Here is a 13,756-nt window from a genome sequence, read left to right on the forward strand (position 1 = left end):
TTTTAAATAGACTCGAGAATTATGTTGGCATTAGTGGAATTGCACTAGCATGGTTTAAAGGAGTCATAATGTTGTGTTACCTTGGATACCCAATGCTCTATTATAGTCTTTCAGGCACTTCTAAAAAAGAAAAGTGGGAAAAAAATCAACACAGAGCCCCTCAGACCCTTATTTCTAAAGGCATTATTGTCTCGCGAGATCTGATGCGATGTTTTGGCTGTCGTGGACGGTCATTATAATAATGCAAATGAGGGGCGCGTTGATTGGTCGTAGAAAAAATACACCATTTCCAGATACATTCTTACAGAAGCCCCACTAACTGAAAGCTATTTTCAAACTGCATGTTTTGCATGAGTTTGGCTTATAATGTTTAGTGGTATATTGTTTTCATACTTGCATTTAAACAGTTTTAGCCACTGAGCATGGACTCCTGTACCGTCACTACTGTAGCTGCTAGTGTAAAACAAAGTGGAAAGATGTGGCTAGCATTCGTAGAGTCCATTCCCCGTGTTTAGGTAACGTTACATACAATAGCCGCATTAGCTGTTAGCTGCTATTTGTTAACCACAGTAGAGCAATAAAAACACAGTCTTACCTTTTCAATTTCTGGCAAGTCCCTGATGGTTGGGATGGCACCTTTTCCCAAACGGAGCTTCGAGGCCAAGTTCGCCTGATACTGCCCCAAATTTGTAAATGATTCCGGTGTAAAATGTTTAGCGCACACACCTAACGATACGCCACTTGAAAGAGTTGTTGGGACAGCGTCATTAAAAATGAATTTCCTCCACTGTTCCCTGATAGTTTCGTCCGTTTTTGGTAGATAAAACACATTTGCATGTTGTTTGTGGCAGTCACCCACAGAGCATCTCATGTGTGCACTCGGTTTCTCCATCTTTCTCGAGTCAACTAAACTGAATCTGAGGGGGAGAGGGGGAGAGGGGGAGAGGGGGAGAGGGGCGGGCTTCCCGCGGCATAGGTTTGCGGTGTCCATATTTGGTATATCTTCCCCCGTCTTGACGTCAAGAGGGGGAAGAAATCAAAATCTCGTTTTTTCGTGCGCGTGCACGTGGCCTATTTTACAAACCCCGAGGTAAACAAACGCTTCACTTTTAAATATCGGCTTCCCGGCCAGTGTATAATCATTATGCAATCATAACATACATTGATTCTCGTGGAAAAGTGAAATTTCTACATTATGACTCCTTTAAATCACACTTATCTGACCGTTATCAGTTTGTAGCAGTAAATGAAGAGATGTCTCATCGATCACAAGTTCAGTATGGCGTACCACAAGGCTCAGTACTAGGACCGCTGCTGTTCACTCTGTACATGCTACACACACACACACACACACTGTGCATGCTACCCTGTATACACACACACACACACACACACACTGTGCATGCTACCCTGTACACACACACACACTCTCTCTGTACATGCTACCATTAGGAGATATCATTAGGAAGCATGGCATTAGTTTTCACTGTTATGCTGATGATACTCAGCTCTATATTTCTTCACGCTCTGACAAAAAACCAATTCACTAAATTAACGGAATGCACAGCTGATATAAAAACTGGATGACTCGTAATTTCCTACTTCTAAATTCTGAAAAAACAGAGATTCTAATTATTGGACAAAAAACGTCCTCACGTAATAACCTAGAATACTGTCTAACACTTGATGGCTGCTCTGTTAAGTCTTGGGTGTGTGTGTGTGTGTGTGTAGCGCGTCTGTGTTGACGTACAACACAGACGCGCTGCGCTAAAACACTACGTGTACTGACTCGAGGCCCAGAGAGAAGGAAATGAAAAGTGGAATAAAGTCGTTATTTTTGTTTGTTTTTGCGCACAAAAAGTATTCTCGTCGCTTTATAAACTTAAGATTGAGCCACTGTAGTCACTTGGACTATATTAACGATCTCTTTAATAACTTTTCTGGGCCAGCAAGTTTCATTCCCTTAGAAGCCTATGGAGGAGTGAGACAACTCTCAGATTTAATCAAAAATATCTTAATTTGTGTTCCGAAGACGAACGAAGGTCTTACGGGGTTGAACAACATGAGGGAGAGTAATTACTGACAGAATTTTCATTTTTGGGTGAACTAACCCTTTAATCGGAGTCTGATGTGAGAAATCACTCATGTCTAAACTAGTCATGATGAATTACACTGTGATTGATCAACAAACGATTGATGATTGTCGGATCTTTGCTGGCTGACATCAGAATGAAGCAACTTCGTGTTTTGGCCATGAGTGTGTTTGTTCTTCTGAAGCTGTAATGAGGTACAAAACCCTGATCCACAAACCATAAAACAACATCTGGAGGAAAACCTTCACATGGTTTCAATGTTCTGATGTTCTTCACACAAACAAACAAATCATAAAGCCGCTCGACACACGGACAACACAACACACATTATGCACCTATTAAAAGAGTAAAAACACGTTTCTCTCAAACATCACGAGTCCTGATGATCCCACACACACACACACACACACACACATCACAGCACATGTGCTTCATTACGGAGGAATCTCAGCTTTGATCTCCGACCAATAACACACACACACACACATGCACACGTGTGTGGTCTCAGAGTTTCCTCCCTATTACACACACACACACACACACACACACATAACTGCATATTTCTGACATTAGACCATCAACAAGACTCCAGACGGAGCTGTTCCAGTTGTTTGTCTCGAGACGAGGGCGAGCTCTATAAATACACACTCGCTGTTCGACGGAGAAAGAATCTGTTGATATAAACACTGAACACACTCGCGTCTCGGTTTAGTCTGACAGGATAAAACACAAGACAGAATCAGGTCGACGTTTCTGTAGGATCTCTCAGGGTTTCACTGAACACACTGAACACACTGACCGTCACCAGGGCAAACGGTACGACTACACACACTACACACACTATACACACACTCTCAGGATTTCTCAGGGTTTCATTGAACACACCAGGGCAAACGGTACGACTACACACACACACGGACCCCGACATCAGTGCTTCTCAATCAAGGGCCTCAGAAAACTTTCCCAGAAACTCTTTAGCTCGGCATGAAAGAGAGGTTGCTCTCGTCTTTTCTCCTCTATCGTTGATTCGTTCCGTATATGGAGTGAATCGCTTCAGGAACAAGAACACATGTGGGCGGGGCTTGATTGTGTCCGTGAGGAATTGATTGGATGATTGTAGTTTGCTATTGGCTGATCTTATGTGAGTGACAGATTGCCCCGCCCACATCATCAGAGAAGAGATGCTGAACAGGAACTTATTCACGAATTTAATTACATTTTTGCTAAATTCCATATACATAAATGTAAGTACAATAAAAACCCAACCTTTGTTTTTGGTTCTTGAAAAAGAAATGCAAACATATATCAAGACTATCTTTCATTCCCACAATAATAATAAAGCAATTAAAACTGTTTCTGTTTGTGAATCATTTGATATTTCTATATAATGTTTATATAGAAAAATCATTACAATAAACACTGCAATATTACATAAAAATAAGACGTGTGAATTTTGATTGCACAGCCACTTTAGAATGATTTAAATGTAGTTATATTAGCATAATCTTAAAAAAAAAATGAAGATGTAAAACATTAAAGTGACATTATATTCTGCGATACTGTATCACACAGAAGCAGATCTGAGCTGATCTTCACATGTTATATAAAGCCTTCAGTTCCTCGGGGAACACACTGGGACTTTCTGTGGAACATATCTCATATCTGACATCCACAGCCTGTCTGACACACACACACACACACACACACACTGAATGAGTCACACGTCTATATTCATCTGCAAACAATAACATGAGAATATTGAGGCCTTTTCTGACCATATTTGCACAAATGATCAAATGAATCATCATCAGTGATGGTGACATCATCGTGTGATGGGGCTGATGGGTAATTTATGGAGGCGATAAATCAATTAATTTCATGTTTAAATGGAGTTTATTACGCTCACAGTCAGAAATATATATAGTATTTCTTCATGGAACAATCAACGGCAATAAAGAACCTTTATTTTTCAGAGTGTATTTGAACATTAGTCATTTTAGCAACTAAAACATCTCACAGTAACAGAGTTATGAAGGTTCTCTCTCGAGTTATGAAGGTTCTCTCTCGAGTTATGAAGGTTCTCTCTCGAGTTATGAAGGTTCTCTCTCGAGTTATGAAGGTTCTCTCTCGAGTTATGAAGGTTCTCTCGAGTTATGAAGGTTCTCTCTCGAGTTATGAAGGTTCTCTCTCGAGTTATGAAGGTTCTCTCTCGAGTTATGAAGGTTCTCTCGAGTTATGAAGGTTCTCTCTCGAGTTATGAAGGTTCTCTCGAGTTATGAAGGTTCTCTCGAGTTATGAAGGTTCTCTCTCGAGTTATGAAGGTTCTCTCTCGAGTTATGAAGGTTCTCTCTCGAGTTATGAAGGTTCTCTCTCGAGTTATGAAGGTTTTCTCTCGAGTTATGAAGGTTCTCTCTCGAGTTATGAAGATTTTCTCTCGAGTTATGAAGGTTCTCTCGAGTTATGAAGGTTCTCTCTCGAGTTATGAAGGTTTTCTCTCGAGTTATGAAGGTTCTCTCTCGAGTTATGAAGGTTCTCTCTCGAGTTATGAAGGTTTTCTCTCGAGTTATGAAGGTTCTCTCGAGTTATGAAGGTTTTCTCTCGAGTTATGAAGGTTCTCTCTCGAGTTATGAAGGTTCTCTCTCGAGTTATGAAGGTTCTCTCTCGAGTTATGAAGGTTCTCTCGAGTTATGAAGGTTTTCTCTCGAGTTATGAAGGTTTTCTCTCGAGTTATGAAGGTTCTCTCTCGAGTTATGAAGGTTCTCTCTCGAGTTATGAAGGTTCTCTCTCGAGTTATGAAGGTTCTCTCGAGTTATGAAGGTTTTCTCTCGAGTTATGAAGGTTCTCTCTCGAGTTATGAAGGTTTTCTCTCGAGTTATGAAGGTTCTCTCGAGTTATGAAGGTTTTCTCTCGAGTTATGAAGGTTCTCTCTCGAGTTATGAAGGTTTTCTCTCGAGTTATGAAGGTTCTCTCTCTAGTTATGAAGGTTCTCTCTCGAGTTATGAAGGTTCTCTCTCGAGTTATGAAGGTTTTCTCTCGAGTTATGAAGGTTCTCTCTCGAGTTATGAAGGTTCTCTCTCGAGTTATGAAGGTTCTCTCTCGAGTTATGAAGGTTTTCTCTCGAGTTATGAAGGTTCTCTCTCGAGTTATGAAGGTTTTCTCTCGAGTTATGAAGGTTTTCTCTCGAGTTATGAAGGTTTTCTCTCGAGTTATGAAGGTTCTCTCTCGAGTTATGAAGGTTTTCTCTCGAGTTATGAAGGTTCTCTCTCGAGTTATGAAGGTTTTCTCTCGAGTTATGAAGGTTCTCTCTCTCGAGTTATGAAGGTTCTCTCTCGAGTTATGAAGGTTCTCTCTCGAGTTATGAAGGTTTTCTCTCGAGTTATGAAGGTTCTCTCTCGAGTTATGAAGGTTTTCTCTCGAGTTATGAAGGTTCTCTCTCGAGTTATGAAGGTTTTCTCTCGAGTTATGAAGGTTCTCTCTCGAGTTATGAAGGTTTTCTCTCGAGTTATGAAGGTTCTCTCTCGAGTTATGAAGGTTCTCTCTCGAGTTATGAAGGTTCTCTCTCGAGTTATGAAGGTTTTCTCTCGAGTTATGAAGGTTCTCTCTCGAGTTATGAAGGTTTTCTCTCGAGTTATGAAGGTTCTCTCTCGAGTTATGAAGGTTTTCTCTCGAGTTATGAAGGTTCTCTCTCGAGTTATGAAGGTTTTCTCTCGAGTTATGAAGGTTTTCTCTCGAGTTATGAAGGTTTTCTCTCGAGTTATGAAGGTTCTCTCTCGAGTTATGAAGGTTCTCTCTCGAGTTATGAAGGTTTTCTCTCGAGTTATGAAGGTTCTCTCTCGAGTTATGAAGGTTCTCTCTCGAGTTATGAAGGTTCTCTCTCGAGTTATGAAGGTTTTCTCTCGAGTTATGAAGGTTCTCTCTCGAGTTATGAAGGTTTTCTCTCGAGTTATGAAGGTTCTCTCTCGAGTTATGAAGGTTTTCTCTCGAGTTATGAAGGTTTTCTCTCGAGTTATGAAGGTTTTCTCTCGAGTTATGAAGGTTCTCTCTCGAGTTATGAAGGTTCTCTCGAGTTATGAAGGTTCTCTCTCGAGTTATGAAGGTTCTCTCTCGAGTTATGAAGGTTCTCTCTCGAGTTATGAAGGTTCTCTCGAGTTATGAAGGTTCTCTCTCGAGTTATGAAGGTTCTCTCTCGAGTTATGAAGGTTCTCTCTCGAGTTATGAAGGTTCTCTCGAGTTATGAAGGTTCTCTCTCGAGTTATGAAGGTTCTCTCGAGTTATGAAGGTTCTCTCGAGTTATGAAGGTTCTCTCTCGAGTTATGAAGGTTCTCTCTCGAGTTATGAAGGTTCTCTCTCGAGTTATGAAGGTTCTCTCTCGAGTTATGAAGGTTTTCTCTCGAGTTATGAAGGTTCTCTCTCGAGTTATGAAGATTTTCTCTCGAGTTATGAAGGTTCTCTCGAGTTATGAAGGTTCTCTCTCGAGTTATGAAGGTTTTCTCTCGAGTTATGAAGGTTCTCTCTCGAGTTATGAAGGTTCTCTCTCGAGTTATGAAGGTTTTCTCTCGAGTTATGAAGGTTCTCTCGAGTTATGAAGGTTTTCTCTCGAGTTATGAAGGTTCTCTCTCGAGTTATGAAGGTTTTCTCTCGAGTTATGAAGGTTCTCTCGAGTTATGAAGGTTTTCTCTCGAGTTATGAAGGTTCTCTCTCGAGTTATGAAGGTTTTCTCTCGAGTTATGAAGGTTCTCTCTCTAGTTATGAAGGTTCTCTCTCGAGTTATGAAGGTTCTCTCTCGAGTTATGAAGGTTTTCTCTCGAGTTATGAAGGTTCTCTCTCGAGTTATGAAGGTTCTCTCTCGAGTTATGAAGGTTCTCTCTCGAGTTATGAAGGTTTTCTCTCGAGTTATGAAGGTTCTCTCTCGAGTTATGAAGGTTTTCTCTCGAGTTATGAAGGTTTTCTCTCGAGTTATGAAGGTTTTCTCTCGAGTTATGAAGGTTCTCTCTCGAGTTATGAAGGTTTTCTCTCGAGTTATGAAGGTTCTCTCTCGAGTTATGAAGGTTTTCTCTCGAGTTATGAAGGTTCTCTCTCTCGAGTTATGAAGGTTCTCTCTCGAGTTATGAAGGTTCTCTCTCGAGTTATGAAGGTTTTCTCTCGAGTTATGAAGGTTCTCTCTCGAGTTATGAAGGTTTTCTCTCGAGTTATGAAGGTTCTCTCTCGAGTTATGAAGGTTTTCTCTCGAGTTATGAAGGTTCTCTCTCGAGTTATGAAGGTTTTCTCTCGAGTTATGAAGGTTCTCTCTCGAGTTATGAAGGTTCTCTCTCGAGTTATGAAGGTTCTCTCTCGAGTTATGAAGGTTTTCTCTCGAGTTATGAAGGTTCTCTCTCGAGTTATGAAGGTTTTCTCTCGAGTTATGAAGGTTCTCTCTCGAGTTATGAAGGTTTTCTCTCGAGTTATGAAGGTTCTCGCTCGAGTTATGAAGGTTTTCTCTCGAGTTATGAAGGTTTTCTCTCGAGTTATGAAGGTTCTCTCTCGAGTTATGAAGGTTTTCTCTCGAGTTATGAAGGTTCTCTCTCGAGTTATGAAGGTTTTCTCTCGAGTTATGAAGGTTCTCTCTCGAGTTATGAAGGTTTTCTCTCGAGTTATGAAGGTTTTCTCTCGAGTTATGAAGGTTTTCTCTCGAGTTATGAAGGTTCTCTCTCGAGTTATGAAGGTTTTCTCTCGAGTTATGAAGGTTCTCTCTCGAGTTATGAAGGTTTTCTCTCGAGTTATGAAGGTTCTCTCTCGAGTTATGAAGGTTTTCTCTCGAGTTATGAAGGTTCTCTCTCGAGTTATGAAGGTTTTCTCTCGAGTTATGAAGGTTTTCTCTCGAGTTATGAAGGTTCTCTCTCGAGTTATGAAGGTTTTCTCTCGAGTTATGAAGGTTTTCTCTCGAGTTATGAAGGTTCTCTCTCGAGTTATGAAGGTTCTCTCTCGAGTTATGAAGGTTTTCTCTCGAGTTATGAAGGTTCTCTCTCGAGTTATGAAGGTTCTCTCTCGAGTTATGAAGGTTTTCTCTCGAGTTATGAAGGTTTTCTCTCGAGTTATGAAGGTTTTCTCTCGAGTTATGAAGGTTTTCTCACAGTAACAGAGTTATGCAGAAGAGTGTAGACTGTTCTCTCGCTCTGGAGAACGGCTTCATGATCTCACTTGTTTATTTAGTTCATTATAATATTCAGTGAAGACAGAAACAACACTGGATTCTGGAGCGTCGAGGTCCATCGGGTCTGAAGATCCAGAGTCTCCAAACTGCAGAACCAACAACAGACACTGTGTGTGTGTGTGTGTGTGTGTGTGAACAGAACCAGATCCTACACCTGAAGTGTGTGTGTGTGTGTGTGTGTGTGTGTGAACAGAACCAGATCCGACACCTGAAGTGTGTGTGTGTGTGTGTGTGTGTGTGTGTGTGTGTGTGAACAGAACCAGTTCTCAGAATTATGAACAAACGTTCTTCAGTAACGTTAATAGATAGTAAGTTACCAGGCGTTTAATAATGTCCTCAAAACATTATATAAAAAAAAAAACCTTCTGAAATATTTTAGTTGGACGTGTTTAAGGCGAGACTCCCGAGGGTGACAGAGCAAGAGAATCACTCATAGTTATCACCACACTTCTCCAGTTGATTGATTACACTGATAATTGCACAAAAAAATGTGTAATACAAGTTTTCTGATATGTTGTTTAAATATGCAAATGAGGCGTTATCTAATTACTATGCACTAATTTGCATACATTTCTAGAACAAAAATCTGAGCATTGGATGAAGTAATTTTTTTATATATATATTAGTCAAAGGTTTTTACAGAGGGGATTTTGGATATCTCTATTTATCACTCCACAAATCAGATTATAATGTCAACAGCCAAAAATAAATACATTTTCAGCATTTCTTTTAGGTATAAAATGTTGTGGAAAATTTTATGAACAAACCCCTCAGTAAAAACCTTCAGAATATAGACAAGAATAAAACTGTGAAGTTTGTTGAAGTGGAGATTTCTGACTCACTGTAGGAGGAAAAACTCATCTAGAGAATACAGTAAAGAAGAATAACCTTTAAAGATACAGCATATACTGTAACTGAACTCTACAGACGCAAAGAGATCATGTGCTCTAAAGATACAGTTAAAGTCAGTCAGCTTTACTTACACAGCGCTTTTACAGCAGCTTTACAGAGATAACAGGAGAATAATACAACAGAGTTTGTTTCTAGAAGAGAATAGCGTCAGTCAGTTCAGTGATGGTTCATTTCTGCTGTAAAAAAGTTATTAATTTAGTTCATTAATATATATCTAACGTTAGCCGCTGTGGAGAAAACCGTGATGTCGTCGTCCAGCTCAGTTCAGTTCTCATATAATGCTGTCAGTGCATAAGATCAATAATATTGTGGAATATTTCATGGCTTGGTTGAATCCTAATGTAGAATGCGGTGTGTTATTTCTTGTTATTACATGGCTTGGCTGAATTCCAATGTAGAATGCGGTGTGTTATTTCTTTATAACAGACCGCTGCGGAGTATAACAGACCGTTGCCATGAAAAACAGCGCGTTGCTATGGACGCGGAACGGACTATTTTCTTTGGCGGAAGCAATACAATCGTTTTTAAATCAATAAACTCCTTTTTAAATCAATAATTCGTGTCAAATTATTTATTTATTTTGTAGGTAGCCATGTAATAAGCGGGATAATGTATAGAGAGGCGGTCGTTATAGCGAATAACAAGCCCGACAACAACCGCCTCTCTATACATTATCCCTTACATAACAATCCGCTGCGAAGTATAACACACCGTTGCCATGAAAAACAGCGCGTTGCTATGGACGCGGAACGGACTATTTTCTTTAGCGGAAGCAATACAATCGTTTTTAAATCAATAAACTCCTTTTTAAATCAATATTTTGTGTCAAATTATTGATTTATTTCGTAGGTAGCCATGTAATAAGCGGGATAATGTAGAGCGAGGCGGTTGTTATATAGCGAATACAACCCCTTCAGGCTGATTCAAGATCCCTCCGCGAGCCTCGCTCTACATTATCCCTTACTCTCTGGAGTAAACCGTTTAAAAGTGTATTTTGGATGTTTTCTGAAAAAACACTTTATGAAAAGCCAAAAAGCCCAAAGTTTAAACAGTTTTAATAACGTTCCCATAATGTTTGAAGAATGATACAAAGGAATGCTTGTTTTTTAAAACGCTCTTGCGAATCTGATGAGTATTTGATGAGGATTATTGATTGCTAGCAGAAAAGCTAATACCAGGAAATGGCTAAAAACATTAAAATGAACTGGGAATAGTGTGTGAAATCTACATGAAGGAGAGCAGTGAGTCTGAGAAACATAAATGCTCAAGTTATAGACCAGAATCTTCCAGCGAGACCTCGTATAGAAATTATAATTACGAGACGGAAAGTCTTGAGAATTATTAAGAAATAGGGTTAGGAAAGAAATAAGGAATCAAAGAAGTAATAGTTTGAATAAAAATAAAAATACTCATATTGGAGACTATTCTGGACTCAAATATACCATCCTCAAGTCAGGTTTATCTTCTATATAGTTAAATAATAATAATAAGTATGACATATAAAACTGTAGTTTGCAGAGTTGTGGGAAGGCTGTGTTACTGAAGTGGTTTGCATTATTTAGTCATTTATTGTGTTGCTTCTCAATTGATGTCTTTTCTGCCCTTTTTCTTTTATTTAATGGTTGCTACTGTTTAATTCAATTCAATTCACGTTTATTTGTACAGCGCTTTTCACAATACACATCGTTTCAAAGCAGCTTTACAGAGAGTGCATGAGTCCACATTACAGCTTACAGTGATCTGATATCAGAACTAGTTATGGATTTCAGAAATGTACATATACGAAATCACAGTTAGCTAAAAATATACTAATTTAATCAAATAATAATTTAAGGCAGAAACAAATGAGCTCATTGAAGTGATGAATACTTGTTTGTTACATGTATATGTAGCATTGGTGTTAGTATGAGCATTGGTGTTAGTGTGAGCATTGGTGTTAGTATGAGCATTGGTGTTAGTGAGCATTGGTGTTAGTGAGCATTGGTGTTAGTATGAGCATTGGTGTTAGTGAGCATTGGTGTTAGTATGAGCATTGGTGTTAGTATGAGCATTGGTGTTAGTATGAGCATTGGTGTTAGTATGAGCATTGGTGTTAGTATGAGCATTGGTGTTAGTATGAGCATTGGTGTTAGTATGAGCATTGGTGTTAGTATGAGCATTGGTGTTAGTATGAGCATTGGTGTTAGTATGAGCATTGGTGTTAGTATGAGCATTGGTGTTAGTGAGCATTGGTGTTAGTATGAGCAATGGTGTTAGTATGAGCATTGGTGTTAGTATGAGCATTGGTGTTAGTGAGCATTGGTGTTAGTGAGCATTGGTGTTAGTGAGCATTGGTGTTAGTATGAGCATTGGTGTTAGTGAGCATTGGTGTTAGTATGAGCATTGGTGTTAGTATGAGCATTGGTGTTAGTGAGCATTGGTGTTAGTGAGCATTGGTGTTAGTGAGCATTGGTGTTAGTATGAGCATTGGTGTTAGTATGAGCATTGGTGTTAGTATGAGCATTGGTGTTAGTATGAGCATTGGTGTTAGTATGAGCATTGGTGTGTGTTGATTAGTTGTGGATGTAATTTCTGTTTGTCCTTTTATGATTTTTTTTCAGCCGATGTATTCAGTTGTTGATTGTATTTGATGTATAGGATTTTGGGCCCCTTCCAAATGTGGTGGAATGCGAAAATTGCTGTAATAATAATAATAATAATAAAAAGCTCTTGGAACATATTTTTCCATTACTTGTCATTTTTTTAGTTGGACATTTTTTAAAATGTTGCAAGTAACGTTCAGAGAACATTCAAAGTCAACGTTCCCATAATGCTTGAAGAATGATACGATGGAATGTGTTTTTAAAACAAACAAAACCAAAAAAAAAAAAAGTTTCAAAAATGCTCTTGGAACATATTTGTGCGTTTCTTGCCATTTCTTTGTGAAATCGACTAGCAAAACTGTTTCAACACACTATTATTATTCCAGTTCAGTGAGAAAACACTCCAGCTGCTTTATTTCTTCATGACAGACATCAGCTGGCCACAGATCAGTGTGTGTGTGTGTGTGTGTGTGTAGATGCTTTCAGGAGGAATATAAATATGAATGTCGGGCACATAAACTCAGAGGCCAAAGCAAACACACGTCGAGAGAGACGAACTCCAGCTGGAGGAGCGAATCCAGTCACGATCTGAGTGTAAGATGGACACACACACTCTCTCTCACACACACACACACACACACACACACACACAGATATGGAGCCAGATCAGCCTCAAAAAGAATACATTTACAAAACAAAATTCATAAATGCACAAGTAAAATCATAAATATTTCCCCAAACGTATTATCGTTGCTGCTGCTCTGTCTCCATACCTGTGTGTGTGTGTGTGTGTGTGTGTCCATCCTCAGCTCTGAGTCGAGGTGTTTGCCAAACCGGTGTTTCCTTCTGCTTTCACAATGATCTTTACGAGTTATTTGTGTCTTCGTGTCGTGTGACCCCTGATCAGACGCCGCTGGAAGATTGTCACCTTTAAGACTTCTTCAAACGCCGTGTTTAGCAGCTGGTGAAGGTCATCTTCAGGGGCTTTCCACACACACACACACACACACACACACACATGCATACACACACGAAACTGAGAGTCTGAGAGTCTGGTGGTGGATCCCAGACGCTATTAGCATTAAACACAGTAAGAGCTTTACAACCCACACACACACACACACACACACACACACACACACACACACACACAGGTGAGCTCATCAGCTGACATCATCACCGCCGCTGAGACTCATCTCTATTGTCATCACACACAGGTAAAGTGAAACTGAAACTCTATTCGACTTTCAGAAGAGCATTACTCAATCAACGGATATATGAATAACAATGAAATAAGCAAAGTCATTTTTATTCACCATTTAACTTTTTATTTTAATTCTACTTTTAGTAATTTCATGCATTTATTTAATTTAATAGATAAATAAAATATATTATTCATTTGTTTAGTTTTAAATATTACAATTATTAAAAAAAATAAAGAATTACATATATATATATAAAAAATATATATTTTATAAATACATTAATTTACTTTAAGGCGAGACACCCCAGGTGAACAGGGAAAGAAAACATTAATAGTTATCACCATACTTCACCAGTTGATTGAATACACTGATAATTGCAAAAAAAAATGGTATAAATTGTAATGTTTAAATATGTAAAAGAGTGTTATCTAATAAAAAAAATCACTCATTTGCATACATTTGCATATGAACATTGGATGAAGTCAGGTTAAAAAATTCTTGTTTAATTTTTATATATATATATTAGTCAAAGGTTTTTACAGAGGGGATTTTGGATATCTCTATTTGTCACTCCACAAACCAGATTATAATGTCAACAGCCAAAAATAAATACATTTTCAGCATTTCTTTAGGTATAAAATGTTGTATAATATCAGGAAAATGATATATGAACAAACCCCTCTGTAAAACCCTTCAGAATATAGAGCAGAGTGAGCGTGGGAGGTTTGGAGAATGCCAGTGTTGTTGAAGTGGAGATTTCTGACTCGAAGAAGT

Source organism: Squalius cephalus (genome assembly GCF_949319135.1).
Source record: "Squalius cephalus genome assembly, chromosome: 24".
In the NCBI taxonomy this organism is placed as follows: domain Eukaryota; kingdom Metazoa; phylum Chordata; class Actinopteri; order Cypriniformes; family Leuciscidae; genus Squalius; species Squalius cephalus.